The following is a 23,547-nucleotide window of genomic DNA, read 5'->3' as shown; positions in this document are numbered from 1 at the left end:
CAGATGCTTATAAAACCATCAGATCCCATGAGAACTCACTCACTATCACCAGAGCAGCATGGGGGAAACCTCACCCATGACCCAATCACTTCCCACCCTGGGTCCAACCCACAACACATGGGAACTACAATTCAAGACGAGATTTGGGTGAGGACACAGCCAAACCACATCACTGACCAAGTCATTGAGTTGGGCATGACAGCAGCACTCCATCACCAAATGAAAGTGGTGTACTCATGATCCAGTTTAAGCAGAACCTAAAGGCACAAGTAAGTTACATGAAGAAGTGGCCCAAATGCCTATGATCCCCTCTCCTGCCACAGGGCCTTCTCTCTCCCAACCTGCACCTATGGTGTCATGGAGAGGTCCCCCTAATTAGTTGACAACTCAGGCCTAGTTTATAGATAGATGGTCCTGCACGATATAAAGGCACCACCTGAAAGGGGACAACTGTAAGTACTACAGTTCCTCTCTGGGACATCCCTGTAAAGCACAGGGATGAAAGGAGATCCTCCCAGTGGGCAACACTTCTGGCAGTGCACCTGGTTGTGCACTTTTCTTGGAAGGAGAAATGACCAGACATGCCATTATATACTAGTTTCCTGGGCTATAGTCAGTGGTTTGGAGAAATGGTCAGGGACTTCCAAAGAACATGTTTGGTAACAAGTAAATGTACAGGAAGAGGTAGGTGGACAATCCTCTCTGAATAGGCAAAGGACATGAAGATATTTGTGTCTCACATGAATTCTCATCAAAGGATGACATTAAGAGAGGAGGATTTTGAAGACCAAGTGACTAGAATGAACCATTCTGTGGATACCACTCAGCCTCTTTCCCCAGCCATTCCTGTCATCACCCAATGGGCTTGTAAACAAAGTGGCCATGGTGGCAAGGATGGAGGTTATGCAGGGGGTCAGCAGCATGGACTTTTGTTCACCAAGGCCAACCTGGCTATGGCCACTGCTGAGTGCCAGTCTGCCATAATCAGAGACCATCACTGAGCCCCTGACATGGCCCAGCATTCCCCAGGCAGATCAGCCAGCCACCTAGAGGCAGGTTGATTACATTAGACCACTTCCACCATGGAAGGGGCAGTGTTTTGTCCTAACCGGAATACATACTTACCCTGGACGTGAATTTGCCTTCCCTGCACACAATGTTTCAACCAAAACTACCATCTATGGGTTTATGGAATGCCTTATCCGCCATCATTGTATTCCATGTCATTGCTTCTGGCCAAGAAACTCACTTCACAGCCAAAGAAGTGCAGCAGTGAACCCATGCTCATGGAGTTCACTTGTCTTACCTTGTTTCTTACCATCTTGAAGCAACTAACTTGACAGAATAGTGATATGACCTTTTGAAGACTCAGTTACAACACCAGTTAGGAGGTAACACCTCACAGAACTGAAGCAAAGTTCTCCAGAAGACCATATATGCTCTGAATCAGCATCCAATATATGGTATGGTTTCTTTCATAGTCAGAATTCATGGGTCCAGGAATCAAGGAATGGAAATGTAAGTGACACCACTCACCTCTACCTCTAGTTGCCCACTAGCAAAATTTTTGCTTCCTGTTCCCTTGACTTTGAGTTGTGCTGGTTTAGAGGTCTTAGTTCCAGAGAGAAGAATGCTTCCAGTAGGAGACACAACAATAATCCCATTAAACTGAAGGTTAAGACTGCCGCCCAGCCACTTAGGGCTTCTCTTGCCTCCGAGTCAACAGGTAGAGAAGGGAGTTATAGTGTTAGAGTGACTAATCCAGACTACCTAGGGGAAAAGAGTATGTCTGGAATACAAGAGAACCCTTAGGGTATCTCAGTATTACCATATCCTGTGATTAAGGTCAATGGAAAACTACAACAACCCAATCCAGACAGGACTACAAGTGGCTCATCCCCTTCTGGAATGAAGGATTGGATCACCCCACCCCAGATAAAGAACCACAACCAGATAAGGTGTTTACTGAGGGCAAAGGTAAACACCTCTGTAGGTGAAGAAGAAGGTAGTAGAAGAAGGTACAACCACGTGACCAGCTATGACTACGTGACTGGTTGCAGAAACAAAGACTGTAATTGTCATGAATATTTCTTTCTGTTTTTTATTTATATATTTGTTTACGTATATGTATATTAAGCATGTATCTTCATTTTCTTTCTTCTCTTATTCCCCTATCATGTAACATAAGATGTGCTGACTTTATTACCAGCATTTAAGCATTATTAATTGTATATCATATATTTAAGTTATGGGACATCATTAGAAGAGTAAACATAACTCTTTCAAGAAGGGATTAGTATGTTTTCAGTTGTACACAGGATAGTCATATTCTGTCAGGCAGAATTATCACCTGGTTATTTGGAGATTAAGTATGGCTTAAGGAGATGCATCTGGGTGCCAACTTGACAAGGGGTGAACTTGTAATGGTTAATGTTACGTGTCGACATGACTGGGTTAAGAGATACCCAGGTAGCTGGTAACACATTATTTCTGGATGTGTCTGTGAGGGTGTTAGTAAAAGAAATTTCACTCTCAGCAGTGTGGCAGGCAGCATCCAATCCGTTGAAGTCACAGAACAAAAAGGCAGAGGAAGGGCCAAATTGCTGTCTCTTCTGGAGCTGGGATATCCCATGTTCTCCGTATCTCTCGGTCATCACAAGTCCAGGTTCTTGAGCCTTTGGACCCCAGTGGTCCCACAGGTTCTCAGGCCCTCAGTCTCAGACCGCATCACACCACCAGCTCTGCGGGTTCTTTAGCTTGCAGATGGCAGACTGTGGGACTTCTTGGCTCCCATGATTGCATGAGCCAATTCTCATAATAAATCTCAATAGATAGATAGAGACATAGACAGACAGCTAGATATTGTTTCTCTGGAGAACCCTGACTAGTTTAATACACTTTGTCAATAGAAATCACAGATGATTTCCTAACATTGCAGTTGTTGCCAATATCTCCATTTATCACCTACAGTTAGTTGTCACTATTTTGAAGTGCCAGTGGTTGGTTATCAGACCCACTTCTTGATCTAGTTGCTAATGCATACATTGAAAAGCACATATAGTACTGTATCTCAAGTTCCGGTCAAATATGAACATGGTTTTAATATGACTGATTGCTGTCTTCATTCTGTATACTTTATTTTATGCATATATATAAACATTGTCTGAGAAGGAGTCCTCAGGCTTTGCAGACTGTCAAAAAAGTTCACAGCAGAAAAATAATGGTTCAGAGCCGTTGTTCCATTGACTTAAGCACCGTGATCAGCTTTTTGTTTTTATGCTGCACGACAGAATTTCTAACGGATCCTTCCGTTTTTCCCACCTGATACATAGACAACACTGAGGGAAGGGTAATTTCTGGAACCAAGGCCAGAGACACTGATGAACAGAGAACGTTTGTAGCTCATTTCTCTTTGACCTTGACTTTTTTTCCCTAACTCGATGAGTCTCCTGTTGAAATTTAAGATAACCCTGGAAGATACTAGAGGAAGGTGGTCCACAGTGTCCTTCCTTCTTCACATTTTTCCCTTGGACTGGGCCTTTCTACCACTCACAGGACAGCATCCAACCAATAAGGTAGATAATGGCTTCCTCCTTGTGAGTGTGTCGTCCCCTAGGACCCAAAAGCTTTGGAAATTAACAGAGGTTTTCCCCTACCTGTGCTATTATCCTCAGGCATGCCTCCCTCATTCAAGCTTCCCTGGCAGTTTCCAGGCTGCACGTTTTATGGTGGCTGACGTTATGTCTTCTTGCTGGGATGATTTGCACTTTGACAGTTATCCAGCTCAGCATGCCCGACCTTTGCACAACCTGCCCTTCATCACAGCTGCCAGCTTGCCCAGAGCCATTTGTCCAGACCGCAGCCTCTCAGGCTCCTGTGGCATGACTCCCACAGGTCCACCAGGGAGCTGAGAGAAATAACACATCACATCCACAGGGTGAGCATAGGTCACCCCTTCTCAGTGGCAATAGAACATCTGCCCCAGGGAAATGAATTGATGACCATTTCATCATTCCTAGCAATGAAAGCCAGTCAACTTTCTTTTCCCATTGTGTTTGGCCACAGAACAAAACCAGAACCTGAAAATGAAAAGTCAGATCTCAGACACCTGTGGGAGGCCTAGCATTGGCTCTGGCTGGGTGGCGCAAAGCTCCTGTAAGACTTAAGGTCATCTGCTACCCCTAGCCTGGAGTAAAGGTAGCAGATCCTTTCATGCTTCTTAAAAACATTGAATCAGCCGGGCGCGGTGGCTCAAGCCTGTAATCCCAGCACTTTGGGAGGCCGAGGTGGGTGGATCACGAGGTCGAGAGATCGAGACCATCCTGGTCAACATGGTGAAACCCCGTCTCTACTAAAGGTGCGAAAAATTAGCTGGGCATGGTGGCGCACACCTGTAGTCCCAGCTACTCAGGAGGCTGAGGCAGGGGAATTGCCTGAACTCAGGAGGCGGAAGTTGCGGTGAGCCGAGATGGTGCCATTGCACTCCAGCCTGGGTAACAAGATCGAAACTCCATCTCAAAAAAAAAAAAAAAAGGAGTCAGAAGCAGGTAAAGAAAACACAGACAAATCCCATTCATCTGAAATCTGCACATCTTTCATGGAAAACACAAAAACACCAAATGTGAAAAAGAGAAGTTTCAGAAAAAATAAAATTCAACATTTACTGGAGAATAATTTTTCACTGTACTCTAATAATTCATTAACCCCACAATAAACCTAAAGTTAATGATTATCATCATTATGCAGCAACAGTTCACATTTTCCAAAGCCAAAAAAAAATCAATAAGCACAATAATGTCTCCTTAGACACTCTTTAATGCTTATTTTTGGTGAAATAAAATTCATTACCCAGAAAAAAAACTGCCCAGTGCTGAAGACTCTGCTTCAGTCCAGGGCCTGGGCAGTGTCACATACCTATTTCAATAGGAGAGAAGTCTCAAAATTGAATTACTGCCCGAAGATTTTGTGCAAAAGAGGGCATTGTCAAAGGGCCTTGTCAAATCATATTCTGTATGTTTTATAAGGCATCTCATAGTATACATTTAAATCTCACAGATTTTATGCTGGGACAGATTTTATGCTGTCTCTCCAGTCTCTGCCATAATTCTCTCAGCTTACAAAGTGATCTTAGAAAGAGAAAGAGAAGGAAAGAGAGTATGTGTGCATTTCTTGGATGGTAGGATTGAAAGGAAGGTCATTTTTATGTATTAGTTAATTGCTTTAATTAGAGTTTCTCAACCTTGACACTATTGATATTTTTGTTACCGCAAAGAGGTCCCGATCCAGAGCAAAGAGAGAGTTCTTGGATTTCACGCAAGAAAGAATTGGGGGCAAGTCCACACAGTACAGTGAAAGCAAGTTTATTAAGAAAGCAAAGGAATAAAAGAATGACTACTCCGTAGACAGAGCAGCCCTGAGAGCTGCTGGTTGGCTATTTTACGGTTATTTCTTGACTACATACTAAACAAGGGGTGGAGTATTCATGAGTTTCCCAGGAAAGAGACAGGGATTTCCCAGAATGGAGGGTTCCTCTTCCTTTTAGACCACATAAGGTAACTTCTGATCATTGCCATGGCATTTGTAAACTGTCATGATGCTGGTAGGAGTATCTTTTACCATGCTAATGCATTATAATTTGCATATATTAAGCCATGAGGATGACCAGAGGTCACTTTTGCTGCCATCTTAGTTTTGGTGAGTTTTGGCAGGCTTCTTTATTGCATCCTGTTTTATCAGTGGAGTCTTTGTGACCTGTGTCTTGTGATCTCCTATTATCCTGTGACTAAGAATGTATAACCTCCTAAGGATACAATCCAGCAGATCTCAGCCTCATTTTACTGAATGCCTATTCAAGATGGAGTCACTCTATTCAAGTGCCTCTGACATATTGAGCTAGATCATTCTTCATTAGGGTGTGGCAGTGGGCTTGTCCTGTACTAGGATGTATAGTAGCATCCCTGACCTCTGCTCACGAGATGCTGGTAACACCCATCCACCTCCCAGGTGTGATCAAAATGTCTCCAGACATTCCAAATGTACCCAAAGGGGGCAAAATCACCTTTATTAAAAACCGCTGATTGGGCTGGACATGGTGGCTCATGCCTGTAATCCTAGCCCTTTGTAAGGCCGAGGCAGGTGGATCACCTGAGGCCAGGAGTTTGAGACCAGCCTGACCAGCATGGCAAAATGCCGTCTCTACTAAAAATACAAAAATTAGCTGGGCATGGTGGTGGACGCCTATAATCCCAGCTACCCGGGAGGCTGAGGCAGCAAAATCGCTTGAACCCAGGGGGCAGAAGTTGCAGTGAGCCGAGATTGCATCACTCCAGCCTGGGCAAAAGAGTGAAATATTATCTAAAAAAAAAAAAAAAAGTCACTGACTGGGGCCTCAGAGGTTATCACTGGGATCAGGACAAGAGTAGAAAGGACACAATGTCTCTTGTTCACCGTGCAGCTGGCTGTATGCTTAACGTCTGCCCGGGAAGGAATCTGCTCTAAGCAGAAAATAAGATCTCCAGCTGCAGAGGAAAAAAACAAAAATCAGTTTCCAGAATCTTTCCACTTGTGATGTCATTAAAATTAACTGTAGATGTATTCCCAGACTTCCCTCACCCGCTGCCCACAAAAGAGAATTCAGGCTTAGGCCATGTATTAGTCAGGGCTCTCCAGAGAAGCAGAAGCAGCAGGATGTATGTATAGAGGGAGAGATTTAATTTCAAAATCTGGCTCACATTGTTGTGGAGGCCTGGTAAGCCTAAAATCTCCAGGGCAGGCCGCAGACTGGAGGCCCAGGGAAGAGCTGCAGAAAGCCCAAAGGCATCCTGCTGGCAGAATGCTTTTTTATCAGGGAAAATCAGTCTTTGTTCCATAAAGCCTTCAAATGACTCAATGAGGCCCAACCACATTGGAGAGGGTAATCTGCTTTACTTAAGGTCCAGCAATTTAAATGTAAATCTAATCCAAAAAGATACCATCACAGAACTATCCAGAATAATGTTTGAACAATTATCTGGGCAGCCAAGTTGACACATAAAATTAAAGATCACAACCCATTTCCTGACTCCACCCTCCGAGGAGGGCCTGGCCCAGCCAGATGGGTTCTCTGGCTTTTGTGATAGGAGAACGAAAAGGAAAAGGAAGGCAAGATAACAGGAGGCAGTCAGAGGGGAGGCTGAAGGAGGATCTGGTTTTGTGTATGTGGAGAGAGGTAGGTGTAGGGAACCGGGTCATGAGGTGTGAGAGGTGGCAAAGTTTTTCCTCAAAGTTTATATCTTAGACTACATGATAAGGAGTTACAATCTCTTGCTCTATGGCCATTATCTGCTATTAGCATAAACATATACCCATGTATATATATTCTCTAAATCAGCTACTTCTTAAATCAGCTATCTTGACTCACTCTGGCATGTCTGAACAGGACTGGGCAAGCTCCAAACGCTGGTGCATGCCATTCCTTCTTCGGAAACCCTCCTGACCTTCTCCCGACTAGCTTCCTCTTTTTCCTGTCTTCTTTCTCGTCTTCTTTCCCCTCATCTATTCAGGAAATTTCTAGGGTTTTTTTTAGCCAATCAGGTCAAGCATAGAATGTGAGATCCCATTCCAGCCAATGGAAACGACACAGTAGTAGGGCGATTGCATCAGGTTGTGAAAGTTATAAATGTCCCTGTGTCCTTGTTCAGGTGTGATCTCATGGCAAGACCGCCAGCGAGTTGCATCCTTTCTGCAGGAAGTAAACTAGCCTTGCTGACTGATCTGTTGTCGCAGTGTGGATTTTTCCCGAAGTTACAAACCCATTTCCAACATGAATGAATGAACAGCACAGGCTTATAAAACAGGATTTCAAAATATCAGTGAAAACTGTCATCATCAGAGTGCTCAAAATAATACAAATAAAGGAGCTGAGTTATTTGTAGAAGCACTTTGGATGGTGTTGGCTGTGTTCTTTTTCATTGCAACACCTTTTTGAGACAGATCCATGTGGGTGTCTGGGCATTACACATATGACAGAGCCTCCATTGTGGCCAACAGGTTCCTCAGGTGAGGTGTGGCTACTGCAGCTGTGAGCCAATTTCAATGTATTTATTTAGCCACTAACAATAGTAGAGAGGCCCATCGTTTCCTCTAATGGTCACTTCCTCCTTACCAGAGCACATCCAAGGAAACTCCCCAAACACCGTTTCAAAGGAAGTGCTTTTTTTTTTTTTCTTTCAGTCCACAGTGAATGGGCAAAATGGCCTGAAGGGGACATGACCCACATTCCAGGCTCTGCTAATTGCTGCAGGAATGGACAGTAGTGGGCCACATCAGTTCAAGATAGGCCAGTGAAATTCTCTCTCCTCAGAGTCTGTAATCAGCTTTGTTGAGATAATGAACGGACAGCCAGGGCTAGTGTGGCTTGAGCAGGCTGCAGTAGAGAACAGTAGCTGGCAGAGAGAGGAGAATGAAACATATAGACAGAGAGAAGTTGAGAAGATGAATCTCCTCAGGGTCCAGATGTCTGACAGCTGAGATACACTGATGAGAAACTGTAAAGAGGACATCCTCCTATCTCTCCTAGTTCCTGCACTCTCTGAGACTGTGACATATCTCAATATTCCACCAACGAGTTTCCTTTTCCCTGGAGACTCACTGGAATGAGTGTTTCTATCTGAAAATATGATGCTTGGTGAACAAAGACCATCTACCATCACTGTCTAGAAGGATTCCAGTTTCTGTCTCACTGGCATAGGAGCTCAGTCAAAGAGCCCTGCACAGCAGATTCCATTGATTGTCTACACAATATCATTCCGCCCTTCTTCCTTACTGGATTGACATGCACTCACCTGCATACCCTTTCAAATTCGCCAGAATCAGACCCAATCCATAGCCCAAGGAGGTAAATTGGATTATGTTTCTTGCTGGTGATCAGTTGATGCATGACCACATGACACTATTCTGGGCAGTAAGACATCAGGAGAAGCTGCTAAGGTGGGAGGCAAGAGGAGACACTTCTGTAAAAAATTCTACTTGCAACCAGGTGTGCTGGCTCATACTTGTAATCCCAGCACTTTGGGAGGCTGAGGAGGGTGGATCATGAGGTCAGGAGTTCAAGACCAGCCTGGCCAATGTGGTGAAACTCTGTCTCTACTAAAAACACAAAAATTAGCTGGGCATGGTGGCACACACCTGTAGTCCCAGCTACTCAGGAGGCTGAGGCAGAAGAATTGCTTGAACCCAGGAGGCGGAGGTTACAGTGAGCCGAGATCATGCCACTGCACTCCAGCCTAGGTGACAGAGTGAGATTCTGTCTGAAAACAAAAACAAAAAAATTCTACTTGCTGATAAAAAGAAACTCAAGAGAAAAATGTCCTCTTTTCTACTAAAACACATTTTTCTACCAAAACACATTTCTGTGTGTGGATGTTGATGTTGCTGTGTTATCTCATGAACCAGTCAAGACCAGGTAATGCAAAGAGTGCAGAAAAGAGAGAAGAACCTAAGTCTTTAAAGATGTCCTTGAGCCTTTGAAAACCACCCTCCGGGGACTTCTTGCTACTATATTCCTTATTTTTAAGTTAAATGAGCCTATTTTTCTCTTTTTAACTAATTTTCTATTTGGTCCAACACAATGCAAAAAATATCTAGTTCTTCAACCCAAAAAGTGGATAATCTAAGAGAAATCTTATGATAGTGATGATGGTGGTGGAGGTTATGATGAGGGCAATGTGATGATGATCATGGTAACAACAGTGAGACACTGGTGGTAATGACGGCAGTCATGGTGCTGGTGATGCTCATGATGATTGTGGCAAAAGTGATGTGTTTCTGATGATGTTGATGATGACGAAGCTGGTGATGATGGTGGTGGTGGTGGTGATGATTATGATGACAATAATGACAAAGTTGATGATAATGATGAAAATGGTGATAGTGATGCCAGCAGTTACCATTCATTGGGTGCTTTCATTATACCAAATCTACTTCTGATCAGATCTCTCTATTTCTTGGGTTAATATATGGAGAAAATGAGGTCATAGATGCAAAAGCTTCTTAAAAGGATTAAGTCAATCATGACATTAAAAATTTGTTAACTACTTACTAAAGCCCTACACTTAGCTAAGTGCTTTAGGCAGATATTTTCTCATAATAACTCTATAAGAGTTGGATGTTATTTTTTATGTTTGACCTCTGACAGCTTTCATGCTTCCACCATTCCTGTTTCCTTTGCCCCACAGCTGGGCAAGCTGGTAAGAAAGCTCAAATACTCCCTCCCTTGGCACCAATGGGGAAATTCAACCTATGCAAACCCCTGTGTGAGTGTGGAAACTCAAACCCCAACTCCATCTTCTAACCACAATGAAAACCAAAAACCAAAGAGCCATTTTCAAACCAACTTGGGTGCCTCCCATCCCCTTCCAGAAAGTCTCATGAACTGAATAAAAAATATTTTCCTCCCCTTTTGGTGCACTTGTGACATCATCATTTCAACATTTGAACCAATTTGGGGTTAGGGGAGGTTGATCCTGCCCTCTGCACAGGGCAACCACTAAGTAAGCTCCATGAAACAGGGAATCTTATCATTCCTATTTTATTGATAAAGAAACAGAGGATCAGAGAGGAAAATTAACTTGCCCCACATCACACACTTAGCTAATGGCAAAGATAGGATACTGTTTAACTCTAGGACCTGAGCATGAATCAACCAGACTATATTTTCTCCATTTCTCAGGGTGATTTACAAAATGAAGCAGGATACTTATGGTGGAAGATCTTTGAAAAACTGAAAGCATTTGCTATGGTCTGAATATGTTTTTCTGAAATTCTAACCACCAAGGTGATTATATTGGCCAGGGGGGTGGCAGCAGGGGCAGGAGGAGGGGGACTTCGGGAAGTAATTAGGTTATTAGGGCAGAGCCCTCATGAATGGGATTAGCACCCTTACAAAACAGGCCCAAGAAAGACCTCTGATTTCTTCCACTGTATGAGGACAGAGCAAGAAGGTGCCATCTAACAACCAGAATATGGTCTCACCAGACACTGAATCTGCCAGCCTCTTGTTTTTGGACTTCCCAGCCTCCAGAACTGTGAGGAATAATTTTCTATTGCTTATAAGCTCCCCAGTTACAGTATTTTGTTATAGAAGCCCAAACAGACTAAGACAGGACCTGTTCACTTTCTCACTCTTTCAACCATTGGCAATCATTTTTCTATCAAAAAAAAAAAAGTATGTATGGAGTAGATAAGGGGACTATTTCTTCCTTTAGTTTCTTTTTTTCAGCAAGTTAAATTTTTTACAGAAAACTACCAAGCTTACCAAGCTGAGTCTAGGTCTTGGGGATAGAAATTTAGACAATGAGAGGCCCTTTGAGTCATCTAAAACCCAACACTTTTCTGAACAATGCTAGAGGATCCTGGGACAAAGTAGAGGTCAACCAGGTTAACTCTCAAAAAAACGCTTGGAATAAACCCAGCTGAAGTGGGCAAGTAGGTTGAGAATAAAGGACCGAAGAAAGGATTACAAAAACATACCCACAAACCTAGCAAGCATGAGGCTGCTTCCTAGAACAAGACACAAAACCTGAACCAGGAAGAAATTCACTTTAGTAAGACATTATTACCTAAAATTGCTGATGAAAATCACAATAATGCTCAGCACTATAACTTGGGTTTGGAGACTGCCTCTCTGCTCTAATTAACAAAATGAAGGATTAATTTATAAATCAAACACTCATATTAAAAATTCAGAGGGCGGCAATCAATATTTTTCTGCTCACGCTAAATTCATCTAATTTTCTGTTATAAATAGCATTCAAAGATGATTATTGGTAAATTAACAGAATATCCAGTTGAAGCACTTCCTGTGAGTGTTTGCCAATTTGGGGGGCTTGTTTATTGAAAGTACAAGCCTTGTGTGGATCCTGAGGAGTATGAAGTAGTTGACTCTTTCTTGGGTAATGAAAAGGTTCAGTCTGAATGGCTTGGTAACAAATCAGCAAGAGCCATTTAGTAAATGTGTAAAAGCATTCACTCTTTTTCTTTCTCTTTCTTTGTTTCTTTGTTCTCGTTTTTCTTACTGTTATTGTTAACAAAATGAGTCAGGTCTTGCTACTTCCCTCCCCACCTGTGAAACCCAGAGCCTTGGCCAAGACAATGGGACGTTATTTCCCAAAACTTTGAATATTATAAGTAGGAAGCAAGGACAAGATCAATTGAAGGTGCCTTATCACAATGGCCCCGGTGGCATACTGGTGCCTGGTGCTAGAAAAAGCCCTTGGTTCTCACCTCTTTCCGAAGCTCAGTTTCCAAGTCACCTATCAATGCTGAGGACTCTAGTGTCCTTCCAGTAAATGCCCTTGTGCTTAACATAGCCAGCATCCATTTCCTGCAGGCAACCAGGAGTTTTGACTGAGAAATAAATAACCTGAAGGAAAAGATAAATTGGGTATTAATTAAGTTTCCTGTTCAACTTAGTCTCTCTGTATAAGGTAAGAGGAACTTGCTTTTAGAAATATGGGGGAATGCATCAGGAAGCTATTTAGCTTTGATAAATGTGGGGAGTGTGGTTGGAGGGCACCCATCTCTGAATGAAATGGGAACAGAAAGAATTACGATCAGAGAAAGCGGTGGGAGAGGACAGTCAATCCGTTTACTAGGGCACATGAAATGAAGTCATTATCCAACCAACAAACAAAGGGTAGAGGTGCTGTTCAGGCCAGTGCAATTACTTGAGGCCCCTACTTAAAAGAATTATTAGGATGAATGACAAATATTCAGACCCGATTATGAAGCAAGGCAGTACTTCTTCCTTATCTTGCCTGCCTGGTTCCTGACTGTGAACCTGCAGCATGTTTCTCTAGCAGGGCTCCCAGTGCAAAGATCCTAAGCAAACTGGTGGTACAACACAGGTGCTCGACAAATATTTGTTGAAAAAATGAACAAACTGAGACCTAGCATTATGCTCCTTCTTGTGGAAAAAACAAAAAGATTAACAGGGTCTCTAAAAAATGGTCATGCTTTTAGCCATTTAAGAATGCATATCATCCCACTTAAGGATGTTCATTCAATAATTTCTTTTATAGGTTACTTGTAGTAGCAGACTTTCGAGATGGCTCCCATGAGTCTTTCATTCTGGAATTTATGCTGTTGTAAAATCCCCATCCCACATTCAGTAGGGATGAACAGGGCTGATCTGTGTAACCAATAGGATATCACAGAAATGATAATGTGTGATTTCTAAGACTGCACCACAGAAGACATTGCAGCTTCCACTTTGCTCTTGCTGTCTTGGATCACTTGCTCTGGAAGAGGCCAGCTGCCATGTTGTGAGAATACTCAAGTAGCTTTACCTGAGGTTTACATGGTGAGGAACCGAGGGGTTTTTGGCCAACAGCCAGCATGAATGTGCGATCCATGTGGGTGAACCATCTTGGAATCAGATCCTCCAGCCCCAAATAAATCTCCAGAAGGCTGCAGTCTCATGGGAGACCAGAACCCAAAAACCACTCAGCTAAATCAGTCCCAAATTCCTGACCAACAGAAACTGTGTGAGAAAACAAAATGCATTGCTCTTTTAAACTACTATGTTCAGAGGTCATTTGCTATGCAAAAGTAGGTAACTAATGCACAAGAAACGTTATAACCATTAAAAGCCCACAGAAAGATAAGATTTGGGATAGCTTCTTCAGTCTACTCAGATTGTCTCCTCCACCCTTGGGTTTCACTCCTCATGAGCAAATGTCTTAGAAACTTGGGGTTCACTGCACGGCCAGCCAACCCTGTAGTCATCAGAGAATGTTCCTCTTGAAACCTGCTTCCTCAAGAACCTCCACCTGTGTCCCCAAAGGCCCATCATCTCCTGCTCACCTCCCAGGGTGGATAGTCAATTATTCTCCATCCATCCAGGCCCACTGTCAGATGGGGAACGGGGCCTCCAACCCTAAAGACACAGTAGAAAAGGAAGAAGAACTCTCTCCAAAGTCACTGCTCAAAGTGGAGAATCATAAAATTAAAAATCAGGCCTTTCACACCGTGATGATTGACGCTCTTTTTCTCCAATGTGTCTCCTATAAGTTATTACACTAAATACATTGCAAAAGGCTAGGCAGAGCCAGAGCCTGAAGCTCACCACCCAACTCCAAAGTGAAACTGAGGCACAGCTCCTTGCTTTTTCTCTTCTCTGATGAATGTGTTTAGCTCAGTGTTTCCCAAGCACCTGGATCTCTAGTCTCTTGCGATATCCAGAGGCGAAAACAAAAGATTCTATGGACAAAAAACTAAAGAGTTGCTGTATTCTTTAGCCTCCTCTTAGATATCCACAACATACATTCATATCCTAAGTCTTTCAGTAAAGAAATCTGTTTAACCCAGGATTTCCTGAATGTGCTTGGACGTAGAATATTTATTCTTCCCTAACACATCTTGCTGAATTAGTGTTTAAGACACCCTTTGAGAAATACTGTTTTTGCCAAAATGTTGGTTTCTCCTTATTTTTAGCTCTGGTTTCGTGACGGCAAACTGCAGCATGACGTAAGGAGCATTGTGCAAAGGAGACAGAGCTCAAGCTGAGGAGTGAGAAGACAGGGTGAGCAGGGGGCATGTTTTGTTTTGTTTTGGAGTTTTATTTGCTTTTGGGGGGGTTCTTTGAGATAGAGTGTCACTCTGTCACCAGGCTAGAGCTCACTGGCACAATCTCAGCTCACTGCAACCTCTGCCTCCCCAGTTCAAGGAATTCTCCTGCCTCAGCCTTCTGAGTAGCTGTGACTGCAGGCGTGTGCCATCATGCCCAGCTAATTTTTGTATTTTTAGTAGAGACGGGGGTTTCACCATGTTGGCCAGGATGGCCTCAGTCTCTTGACCTCATCATCTGCATACCAGGGCCTCTCAAAGTACTGAGATTACAGATGTGAGCCACTATGCCTGGCCTATTTGTTTTTACTGTTTATTTTGAAAAAATTTTTAATACAAGAAATTGTAAAAACAGTATAAAGAGTTCCCATATACCCTTCATACAATTTCTTCTAAAAATGACGTTTAATATAACCACAGTACATTATCAAAAAATTCACAATGGTGGACCAGGCATAGTAGCTGAGGCCTGTAATCCCAGCACTTTGGGAGGCCAAGGTAGGAGGATCACTTGTGTCCAGGAGTTTGAGACCAGCTTGAACAACATAGTGAGACCCTGTATCTACAAAAAAATTAAAAATTGGCCAACCGTGGTGGTGTGTGCCTGTAGTCCCAGCCACTCAGGAGGCTGAGGTGCGAGGATCACTTAAACCTGGAAGGTCGAGACTATAGTGAGCCGTGTTCACATCACTATACTCCAGCCTGGGCAACATAGTGAGACCCTATCTCAAAAAAACAAAAAACCACAATGGTATACTACTTACTGAACTCTTACTTGGGTTCCATCAGTTTTGACATGGCTTTTTGTATATAGAATTATGAAGTGTTATCACATGTACAGATTTGTGCAATCACCACCACAATCAGGATCCAGAAGGGGTCTGTCACCACAAAGAAACTGCCCCCTCCTCTCCCTTTACAGCCTCAGCTTCCTCAACTCCTAACCTGCAAAGCACTCCGTGCCTATATTACTATCGTTTGTAGAGTGTTACATATCTGTAAGTATGCATAACCTTTGAGAATGGCTTTTGTTTCACTCAGTCTAATATTCCTGAGGTCCATCCAAGTTGGTGCATGCAGCCACCATTTCTTTCTTTTTATTGCTGAGTCACACAGGGATACCTCATTGTATTGCACTTCATGTTATTACACTTCACCGCTACTGTGTTTTTTACAAATTCAAGGTTTTGTGGCAAGCCTGTGGCAAGCAAGTCCGTCAGCGCCATCGTTCCAATGCATGTATTCACTCTGTGTCTCTGTGTCTCATTCTGGTAATTCTCTCAATATTTAAAATTTTTTCTTGACTCTTCTATCTGTTATGATGATGTGTGATCCGTCATCTCTGATGTTACTATTGCAATTGTTTGAGACACCACAAACCAAGCATATATGAGACAGCAAACCTAATAAATATGTGTGTTCTGACTGTGTCACCAACCAGTTATCCACCCATCTCTCTCCCTCTCCTCAGGCCTCCCTACTCCCTGAGACACAGCAATATTGAAATGAGGCCAATTCAGAACCCTTCAATGGACTCTCAGTGTTAAAGTGAAAAAAAAAGAGTTGCACTTTTCTCACCTTTAGTCAAAAGCTAGGAATGATTACACTAGTGAGAAAGGCATATCAAAAGCCAAGGCAGGCCAAAAGCTAGACCCCTTGGGCCAAACATCAGGCAAGTGGTAGATGCAAAGTAAAAGTTCTTGAAGGAAATTGAAAGTGCTACTCTAGTGAACACGAATGATAAGATACCAGAACAGCTTTATTGCTGATAAGGAGAAAGTTTGAGGGGTCCGGATAGAAGATCAAAGGATGCAAAACATTCCCCAAGCCAAAGCCTAATCCAGAGCAAGGCCCTAACTCTCTTCAATTCTGTGAAGGCTGAGACAGATGAGGAAACTGCAGGAGAAACGTTGGAATATAGCAAAGTTTGATTCATGAGGTTTAAGGAGTGACGCTGTCTCCATAACATAAAAACACAATGAAGGAGCAAGTGCTGATGAAGCAGCTGCGCCGACTTGTCTAGAAGATCCAGCTGAGATTATTGAAAAGACGTTACAGCCGGGCGCGGTGGCTCACGCCTGTAATCCCAGCACTTTGGGAGGCCGAGGCGTGTGGATCACGAGATCAAGAGATGGAGACCATCCTGGTCAACATGGTGAACCCTGCTCTCTACTAAAAAAAAAATACAAAAAATTAGCTGGGCATGGTAGTGTGTGCCTGTAATCCCAGCTACTCAGGAGGTTGAGGCAGGAGAATTGCCTGAACCCAGGAAGCGGAGGTTGCGGTGAGCCGAGATCGCACCATTGCACTCCAGCCTGGGTAACAAGAGCGAAATTCCATCTCAAAAAAAAAAAGAAAAGAAAAGAAAAGATGTTACAGGACAAAGAAATATGTCATATGAAAGGGGTCCTGATCCAGACCCCAAATCAGCGTGAGTCCGCAGTGCAAAGTGAAAGCAAGTTTATTAAGAAACTAAAGGAATAAAAAAATGACTACTCCGTAGACAGAGCAGCCCAGGGGCTGCTGTTTGCCCATTTTTAATGGTTATTTCTTGATGATCTTCTAAAGAAGGGGTGGATTATTCAGGCCTCCCCCTTTTGGACCATATAGGGTAACTTTCTGATGTTGCCGTGGCATTTGTAAACTGTCACGGCGCTGGTGGGGGTGTAGCAGTGAGGACAACCAGATATCACTCTCGTGGCCATTTTGGTTTGGGTGGGTTCTGGCTGGCTCCTTTACTGCAGCCTGTTTTATTAGCAAGGTCTTTATGACCTGTATTTTGTGCTGACCTCCCATGTCTTCCTGTGACTTAGAATGCCTTAACCGTCTGGGAATGCAGCCCAGTAGATCTCAGCCCCATTTTACCCAGCTCCTGTTTAAGATGGAGTTGCTCTGGTTCACATGCCTCTGACAAAGGTGGGTACACCAAACAACAGGTTTTCAATGTAGATGAAACAGCCTTCTATAGGAAGAAGACACCATCTAGGATCTTCCTAGCTAGAGAGGAGAAATCAGTGGTGGTCAGACCCTCAAATACACAATAAAATGAGTTTGCATCAGAGACCTTAGACCAAGGGTGGGATCCCTGCAATGATGAAGGGCAGAGGGAGGGAGAGAGGTGACAGGAGTAGCTTAGTGCATTGGCATTTCCTCAGCAGCCCACAGAAAAGCCTGGAAGTTTCCCTACTGTTTTTAGCCAGAACACCAGGCCTTTGAAGCCTCCCATCCCTCAGGAAGTGTTCAGCCTTTTAAAAAACAGCCACAATGAAACCCACCTCTTGTCCAAACATCTCTAATTCCCTCCTACCTAGTTCTGCTTCAGCTCCATAAACAAAGGTGCATGTTGGCACGCAGGGCAGAAAGCTAAGTCCTTGTGAAAAGCTGAAGAACCTACTCCTGATAAAGGTGGACTGTGTGAGAAGGTACACCCAGCAATAAAACGCAGGCTTGGCATAAGGAAACTAGGACAGAAATGTATTTGGCAATCATTATTCCCTATAACCTGAAAACCATCTGGCTCTATGAAAAGCAGCTTCGCAAACATTTGTTTCTGGTGTTTTGCCGGTGCGGGCAGAGGTAAGTGTGAAAGGAAAATCTTGGGGCCTTAAAATTACTAAGCTAAAGGGAAAAGTCAAGCTGGGAACTGCTCAGGGCAAACTTGCCTGCCAATCTATTTAAAGCCATCCTTCTGCTCACTGAAATGGACACGTAATCTGATTGCCTCCTTTGAAAAGGCTTATCAGAAACTCAGAGGAATGCAACCTTTGTCTCTCACCTACCTGTGATGTGGAAGTCCCCTTCTTGCTTCAAGTTGTCCTTGCCTTTCTGGACAGACCAATATACTTCTTACATATATTGATTGATGTCTTATGTCTCTCCGAAATGTGTAAAACCAAGCTGTACCCTGACCACCTTGGGCACATGTCCTCAGGACTTCCTGAGGCTGTGTCATGGGCACTCATCTTCAACCCTGGCAAAATAAACTTTCTAAATTAACTGAGACCTGTCTCAAATTTTCGGGGTTCACCTTGGCAAAAGTAGAACTGGAGGCAAAAGAACTCATTTCCAGTGATGGTATAAAGGATAGGATCCCCATCAAGCACTGTCCTTGGTCAGCCAGGCAGGAGGTGGGGGTGATGCTCTAACTACTGCCCAGAGGCTGGAAGAGGCAAACTCTATCATCACACTACATTGTATTTCATCCCTTTTGGGGAACATGAAAAAGTAATCCCCAGTACATTGGCGTGGGCTCACTTCTACGGGAGATACTTCAAGCTTCAGGATACACTGGTGCCCGTCCTTATGGAAGAATGCCAGACAGCCCCATATGAAGACTAGAACCCAGGAATGGAAGTGTGCAACTTTCGGCAAGTCCTTCTTTTCTATACCTTGTCTGTAAAATGGGAATACTGATCCTAATACGTTGCTGTATATTGATCATCAACCATGCACCAGGCATAGGCTAAGCATAGATTATTTAGTTCTCAGCCCTAAATGCTGATGAGAAAGTTAAATAATTCCCTGAATCCCATGACTGGCCAGGAGTCAAGCTGAGATTTGGTCCCAGGTCTCTCTTCCAAATACTTATCCTTCTACTCACTAGGCTACAGTGCTTCCTGCCTCACAGAGATGGAAATGAAGACAGTATATCAACCACAAAGTGCTAATCAGATACCATGGCTGGCTCTTTTATTATTGTTTCTATTAATGGCTAAGACACTTATAAGTTCTGAGGTCATCAATGCTAATGAATGGCAGTCCAAAGCAAACCAGTGTTGGATACGTATCTATACGGTCTACATTAGAGGAAAAAGGTAAACCAAAATACGGACAGATGAGTGACAGTTAAAGAATAATAAAAGAAGCTAATGTTAAGCAAAAAGAGATAATTGGTATATCCATTCATTTAGGTCCTATTTACCCATCTGCTGAGATCTCGCCCAATTTTCCTGGTCCCTAAGAAATAAAGACTCACAAGAGGTCAGCACGGTGGCTCACTCCAGTAATCCTAGCACTTTAGAAGGCCAAGGCAGGTGGATCACTTAAGCTCAGGAATTCAAGTCCAGCTTGGGCAACATGGCAAAACCCTGTGTTAAGAGTGGAGGATGTCCAGGTTCTTGGCACCTTGAACAAATAATTGGACAAAATGCACAAAGCAAGGAAGAAATGAAGGGATTTCTTGAAAATGAAAGTACACTCCACAGTGTGGGAGCGGGCCTGAGCACAGGGGCGCAAGAGGCCTGTTACAGAGTTGCTGTGAGTTTAAATTGCCCTCTGCATGGGGTATGCCCTATGTAAATGAAGAGGATGAGGTAAAGTTACAGAGTCATTTACTTGGTGTATCCGCTATGGAGAGGATACTTCCTGTTATAGCTGAAGTATGAATCAGCCTTATGTTCTCTGCCTCTGGACCCAATTTTCCCGCCTTACCTGTCCTTACAAAAAATACCAGTCATGGTGGTGGGTGCCTGTAGTCCTAGCTACTCAGGAGTCTGAGGTGGAGGGATCACCTGAGCCCAGAAGGCCGAGGCTACGGTGAGCTGTGATCACGCCAGCCACCACAGCCCAGGTGAAAGAATGAGACCCTATCTCAAACAAACAAGAAAAAGACTCAAGAGAACGTAAGTAAATTGTATATGCATAAGCTTTCTTATTGGGATATTCCCTCAATTGGTATTTCCACTGAACAACATTGCTTATCAAGGTCTTGGGCTTAGTTGAGCTAACAAGTCATTATCCTTCAACAGAGACTTTGAATATGGACCCTAGTCAATAAATCTACATGGCTCTCTTCAGGGATTTAGGCCACAGTTGGCCTGTGCAACGCATTTTAAGCACTACTCTAGTGCCCAAGTTTGCTTAGAAAGGCAGGGGGTTGGCCAAGAGTAAGAACAAAGCTGGACAAAGACCAGAAATGAAGCCAGGGCGATGGGTCTAACACACCAAGCTTTTTGTTCCAGAAAAATGTATCTTCTGAATTGGCAGATAGGGACATTCCCAAAGGCAACTGGTCTTTGGTCCTAGAACCTACCAAGAGACCAGGCCCTGCCTAAGAGAATCAAGAAGAAGAGACACAGACTGTCTTCTCCAAGATATTCTGCCCCTCACCACCCAATTCAAGTGCTGGAAGTCTACTTCTCAGCCCACATGTTGGAGTTGAGAATTTCAGCAGAATGGAATTCTGAAATATTACGATCTTAGAATGACAGCCTCACAGAATCATTGCATTCCATGAGCTCCTCTAGGGCATAAATCACCTCTTACTATTTGTTCCCTCAGTCCCTAGCACAGAGTCTGGCATGGTTGAGGCAATGAATGCTTTATAATCCTGATAGATTCAGGGGCCTCCCTGGCCCAGTCTCAGCAGCCATGTTCAAATAAGTGTAGTCCAATCTCTAAAAGAAAACTTTAAAAGAATTCCAGTTTTTACTTGAGTGTCTCAGGAAACATGAAAAGGAGCCAGTTAACATCCCTCGACTCCTCTCTGTTCTCCTTAATTTTGTCACACCCAGCAGCAGTTTCTCTGCACCACACTGCCCCCACCTTCTCCACCACTGACCTCAAGGAAATTTTTCCTCTCTCCTGCCTCCATCCTCACCTCCAGCCCTTTGGATCTGATTTCAACTCAGCCTTTCCAGCTATGTCCTTCTCCCTTTCTTCTCCAGCCACCTCTCTAACTCTTTGCCAGACTGCACATGACAAAAGCTCTGAGAACTGGAATGATAACCACAGAACCTACCTTGGATGGGAGAAAGGGATGGTATCACATGTAAAGGAGGCAAATCAGAGTAGCCGAAGGCAACACCCAGCAAGGAAGAGGAGGCAGGGAACACTCATCTCCACAGCCGATTGATGAAAGACCATCCATGGGTGGACTGATTGACAGATGGATAAACAGGAGGTCAGAGTTTGCAGGAACCCAAAGTCCATCTCATTCTCTCCATCCTCTCCCAATTCCCCAGCAGCTCCAGCAACTCTCTCTGTATCTTCCAGAGTCTGTCCGGCTTCCACAGGAACACCTCTGGGAATCAGGAACACCTAGAGAGTAGGAGGCACATTCCCTCTTGAATCCTAAATTATGAACTCACGAGGCTCAGCCTAGAGCAGGAGGCCTCAGTCAACACTAAACACACAAAATGCTCCAAGGACCTACCACAGCTACCTTTCCTCTGCAGAACCTGCCTGTGGAAATGGCTAGGGAAGACCAAGAAGCAGGTGAGGAACGCAAGGCCTAGCAGAAGAGAAGGTGAGTTCAGTGCTGCCTCTGCTCAGGCCCAGAGATTTGGCCAGTGGAGTCACAGGCTGAATCTCACAGCATGTCCAGGCAACAGATCATCCAGGGCTCCAGCCCCAGTGTGATCTAAAGCCCTGGAACTGTCACCTATGGTACCTTCACCATCTTGCTCTCATAATTCACAGCAAAGATATTTTTCAGTGTTCATCCCCTCTATTTCCTTCTTCCCCAAGACCTCCTCTATACTAAGCCAAAGCCACTTGCAAGGGAGTGGGCTTCATTTGAGCCCCCATTAGACTTGACATTGGAGGTCACATTTTAATAAATGCAGCAACACCACCACATGGTCCCCTTGCCACCCAAGGAAAGAATCTGGCACCATCTCCCCAGCTCTGTAAGCACCCTCTGCTTGCTCACATGTGCATGTCAAGAGGTCACAGATAAGAAAATCTGCCTTCTCAGCAGTTCTGGGGGCTGCATCAGTCTGACTTTCAGAAGCAGCAACGGGCATGTGTTGCAGTGGGGGACCGTGAACGGTGTTTCAGTGTTTTCAGAAACTCACAGCATACTCTTCCTCTGTTGTGCTATTGGGCAAGCATCCAATAACACCAGCTGCTGTCATGGAGATGCTTCTGAGACAGCTGGATGGGTTGCACAGAGTGGAGTGGCTGAGATATGACGTGATCATACACAAGCGGTGGGCGGGAATTTATTCAAAAGGTAACAGTGGGAAGGTTTGAACAGGACCGCTTTGGGAAAGGCAAGCACTGTAAAGAAAGCAATAGAATCTTTCTCTCGGGGCAAAGATCAGAGGAATGTAATACAGCATTCAGCAGGAGAATAAGAACCGAGGACTTCCATGGCTAACAGTACCCCAGTGCTTAACCAAGTGGCCTCTTCCATTCACTAGCAAGGACATTTTGAGCACCTGCTGTGTGGTGTTCCCTGTGTTATAAACACCCCAAAGACAAAGCAAAACATATACTAGAGGCTGTTTAGTGCGATCTCCCATCAGAAAGAGGCCAGTTAATCCCAGGTCCTCCATTTTCTGGCTGTGTGTCTTTTCATCTGTTACCAAACCTCTCTGTACCTCAGTCTCCTGATCTTAGAAATAATGCTTTTCTCATAGGCGGTAGGGATTGAATGAAATGTACAAGTAAGGGCATAGCATAGTGCCCAGAACATCGTCAGCACTCAAAAATTGATGAGATTAATTTTAGTAAAGTTCTTTTTATGAATATCCCAGGTAGACTCTGGTCAGTGCTCATGCTGGGAGAAATTCAAAAGAAAGAGAGAAAATGTGCATGAGACAGGAGCACGGGGGTCTCTTGGATGAGGAGACATAGGCAAAACTTTCAAGACCTGTTCCCTTACGAGGTGTGAAAAGGAAGGCATCCTGGTCTTGAATTTTCAGATTCATTTCAATCAAAAAGGTTGGAAAGGCAGGAGAAGTGTCTGCAAATTAAAATTTATCAGAGGTGGAAGTCATTTATATGGGCAAAATAATAGTAATTAATTCATATGTCATGGAATATAAGACACAATTATATCCCACTGAGAAAACATAAAAACTATTAATTGAACAATAACACTCTGCCCTTTTAATAGTTAGGGTAAGATGCATCCCAATTTCAGATATGTTAAAAGGTGAAAAAAAGAAAATGCACTTGAGAATAGGCAAAATGTGATATTTGCCATGTTCTACAATA

The 23,547-nt window shown here is 43.7% G+C and overlaps 1 long non-coding RNA gene across 1 annotated transcript; it reads right to left on the bottom strand.

Annotated features, from left to right (window-relative positions):
• Positions 1 to 219: 219 nt before the first annotated feature.
• Positions 220 to 21,679, bottom strand: LOC141585377 (uncharacterized). The gene is made up of 4 exons (XR_012518795.1): positions 21,344 to 21,679; positions 12,262 to 12,400; positions 8,823 to 8,962; positions 220 to 4,514 (listed from the first exon to the last, which is right to left on the bottom strand). It is a non-coding gene; the product is annotated as an uncharacterized LOC141585377 (long non-coding RNA).
• Between the last annotated feature and the right edge of the window lie 1,868 nt (positions 21,680 to 23,547).

This window comes from Saimiri boliviensis, chromosome 8 (genome assembly GCF_048565385.1).
Source record: "Saimiri boliviensis isolate mSaiBol1 chromosome 8, mSaiBol1.pri, whole genome shotgun sequence".
NCBI classification, from domain to species: domain Eukaryota; kingdom Metazoa; phylum Chordata; class Mammalia; order Primates; family Cebidae; genus Saimiri; species Saimiri boliviensis.
This window is presented reverse-complemented; position numbering and strand designations above follow the sequence as displayed.